The sequence below is a fragment of the Pteropus alecto genome, unplaced genomic scaffold, assembly GCF_000325575.1.
Source record: "Pteropus alecto unplaced genomic scaffold, ASM32557v1 scaffold62, whole genome shotgun sequence".
In the NCBI taxonomy this organism is placed as follows: Eukaryota; Metazoa; Chordata; class Mammalia; order Chiroptera; family Pteropodidae; genus Pteropus; species Pteropus alecto.
This window is the reverse complement of record NW_006432491.1, coordinates 1,091,958-1,096,034: the sequence shown is the minus strand read 5'-3', so window position 1 is coordinate 1,096,034 and position 4,077 is coordinate 1,091,958.

Here is a 4,077-nt window from a genome sequence, read left to right as displayed (position 1 = left end):
ATTCTCTGTATCTATGAGTTTGGTTCTGTTTTGCTTGTTTATTTTGTTCTTTAGAATCCACAAGTAAGTGAAATCATATGGCATTTGACTTTGTCTGACTTACTCCACTCTGCACAATAGCTTCTAGGTCTATCTATGTTGTTGCAAATGACAATATTTTATTCTTTTTTATGGCTGAGTAATATTCCATGTTATATATGTATCATCTCTTTTTTATTCATTTATTTATTAGTGGACACCCAGGTTGCCTCCATATTCTTGGCTATCGCAAATAATGCTGCAATGAACATATGTATTCACATGTCTCTTTGAAGTAGTATTTTGAGTTTCTTCAGATAAAGTACTCAGAAATGGGATTACTGGGTCCATTTTTGCCTTTATTTAAAGTCTATTTTGTTGGGTATAAGTATCGCCACACCAGCCTTTTTTTGTTTATTTTCATTTTAATTTTCATGATATATCTTTCACTATCCTCTCACACCTAGTCTCTGTGTGTCTTTCAATCTAATATGAGTCTCTTGAGAGCAATGTATGTAAGAGTCTTCTTTTCTTATCCATTTAGCCACTTTATCTTTTGATTGGAGCATTCGATCCATTCACATTCAAAGCAATTTTGCTAGATATGTAGTTATTGCCATTTTATTATTCATATTTATCTTTTTTTTCTTCTCTTTAAAGAAGTCTCCTTAACATTTTTTGTAATACCGATTTGGTGTTGATGAATTCCTTCAGCTTTTTCTTGTCTGGGAAGCTTTTTATCTATCTTCCAATTTTGAATGTGGATGACCAAGATAGAGTAGTCTTGATTGTAGGTCCTTATTTTGCATCACTTTGAATATTTCCTGTAGACCCCTTTCTAGCATGAAAAGTTTTAGTTGAGAAATCACCTGACAGTCTTATGGGATTTCCCTCATAGATAACTAATTGCTTTTTTCTCACTACTTTTAAAACTCTTTCTTTGTCTTAACCTTTGGCACTTTAATTATGATGCATTTTGGTACGGGCCTTTTTGGGTTCATCTTGTTTGTGTCTGTCTGTGCTTCCTGGGCTTGTATGTCTGTTTCTTTCGCCAGATTAAGAAAGTTTCCCATCATTATTTCTTGAAATAAATTTTTAATTCCTTGTTCTTTCTCTTCTCTTCCTGGTATCCCTAAAACATAGGTTGGTATGCTTGATATTGTCCCAGAGACCTCTTAAACTATCCTCATTTTTTTGGATTTTATTTCTTGTTGCTCTTCTGGTTGGATATTTTCTGCTACCTTATCTTCTCAAATTCTGATATGATCCTCTGCTTGATGCAGTCTACTGTTGATTCTCTCTAATATATTCTCCATTTCAGTTACTGTATTTTGTATTTCTGACTGTTTCTTATGTTTTCTATCTCCATTTCTATATTTTCTATCTCTTTGTTAAAGTTCTCACTGAGTTTATCTACTCTTTCCTTAAGTTCATTGAACATCTTTATAGCAAGTATTTTAAACTCTGCATCTGGTAGATTGCCATCTTCATTTTTTTTTTTTTTAGTTCTTTTTTTCTGGAGTTTTGTTCTGCTCTTTCTTTGGGGACATGTTCTTTGTCTCCCCATTTTGGCTGCCTCCCTGTGTTTGTTTCTACATATTAGGTATTCTATGTCTCTGGTCTTAGTAGGTTGGCTTTATGTAATAGCTGTCCTGTCGGGCCCAGTAGCATAGTCTTCCCTGATCACAGAGCTGAGTGCTCTAGGTGAGTTCTCGCATGGGTTTGTGCCTTGTTGTTATAGTTGAGCTTGCACACATCAGTGGGATGGGTTGACTCTTGGGCTGATTAGTTGTAAGGTCTGGCTGGTGAGGGGCTGATCCAATTGAGCATGATTCACTTTAGCAGGGCTCTGGTACCTACCCCATCTGCCCTTTAGGTGTGATTTTATTGGATGTATCTGCAGGTAGTGCTCTCGCTTGGTCAGAAGCTAGCTACTCAGAGTTTTGATTCTAGGGACTCCCGGGAGGGGTCACAACACAGGCCAAGTTCATCCGTAGCCTGTGCCCTGCCCTGGACCACCTAGCAAGAGTTACCAAGCAATCTACAAATGGCTGCTACCTGTGCTGTGCTTAGAGGTGCTTTGAAAAGCCAAGCTGCAAACCATGGCCACCTGCTGCTAATGCAGAGGTTAGGGCTGCTCAACAAGAGGTACAGGGGCATGACAAGACCAGATGCTGCTTGTTTACGGTTTGTTAACCTTACAGGTATTTTAGGAAAGTCTGCAGCATGAGCTAAAATGGGCCATTTGATGACACTGGAGGTGGTTTGAGTGGGCCTTCAAGTTGGATGGGGTGGAGTCTCAGGGTGACCAGTGTTAACCAGGTCAGTGGAGACTCAGTTATGGTGGCTGCCTGCATCTGCATGCAAGGAAGTGGAAGACTCAACAAAGAGACAATGGCTTCTGTCATCACTTCTCTCTGGAAGAATACTACCCCTCCAGCCCTCTCCCTGAAGCCAAACAATCCAGTTCCTCTCAGTATATCCCTGGTGCTTTTTGAGCAGCTACCCCAGCACTGAAACTCAGAGAGAGTGAATATGTCAGCCAGTAAATCTGCCCAGGCCCTTTAAGAAGAATGTCTGTGACTCCCACAGCCCTCTCCCTCAATCAGCCACAATCTCTGCTGATTTTCACAGTCAGGAGTTGTGGTGACTTCTATTTCTGGCACTGAAGCCCTGGGCTGGGACCCCTCACTCCTCCGGGGGGAACTCCACAAGCAAGGTAGCCTTCCAGACTCTCAACTACCACATACAGTCTGGGACCAGCCCATTCTGTATCTCTGCTCCTCCTGCCAGTCTCTAGGTGGCCTGTTCTATGAGGCCCCAGTTGTAGGACTTCTGTTTAGCTAGACTTTAGGTGACTCCCAATGATGGTTGTTCTGTAGTTTAGTTGTAATTTTGATGTGGTTGTGAAAGGAGCAAGCCCAGCATTTACCTACTCCACCATACTGACTAAAACTCCTTCCCTACATACTTCTTATAGTCTGAGATGTGCAATTCTTTCCATTTTAATCCCCTGTTATTAAATAGTATTCCAATTGATATGGTGGTAAATTGCAGAAGGAGATAGATGTATTCTCTAGTCCTATGATTAGGTCTCAGTTATATTTTATTTTATTTTTATTTTATTTCATTTCATTTAGTTCTCCAGGTGTTCATTGCCCATGGTCAGTAGATAGCTGGATAAGAAGGGCATTTCTTAAACACTCAAATTATTTTGGTCACTTATTTTGTTTAAATACTGACAGCAGGACATTCTCAATAGAGAAAAATGGATTGCAATTTTCTTAACTCGAAAAGATCATAATAATAGAAAATTGCTCCAAACAAAGACCAGTAAAACAAAAGAGAAATACTCAGCAGTTTTTGTTGTAAGATTGAACACATTTGTTACTCCAGTTACCAAGTCAAAGTTAAACCATTGTCTTCTTTTCCACCGTGTATCCCTAGCTCACCTTACCTTCCAGCTACTTTTCCCTCTCCCTGTCATAGTATGAAGGAGTTTTTCTCTGATCTTTACTGTGAGAACCTGGTCAAGTGCTTGGTGATAAAATTCACAAAAATATGCTCCCCCTCGACAAGACTGGGTCTCTAGATTTGTAACTCTTAAACTTGTCCACATTGAGACTCAAGTAATTTGATAATTACAGTTTAGGTATTTTTTATTCCAAGTCTCTTTCCCATGGAGGTTTTTGCTCATGATTTTCTACTACAGTAAGTTGTGATTTTCTGTATCCTCCAGTCTGTTTCTCTAATTTATTTTTTATTCCATGACCTCTGTTCTCTGGTGCATAAGAATTGTTAATTTTTAGTTTGTTTCGTTTTTTTTTTTTCTTCTTTTGTAGGCAGAAGTGACAATTCAAAGGTCTTTAAATGGTGAACAGAAACTGAAAGATTCATCTTTTATGTTTTTAAAGCATTGTAGAAACCACAAAAAAAAATATACCTATATAAAGTATACATATATAAAGAAAAGTATACATATATAAAAGTATACAAAAAAGTCCAACATATTTATTATCTGGCCTTTAAAAAAAAAAAAAAACGTTGACAACCTCTGGT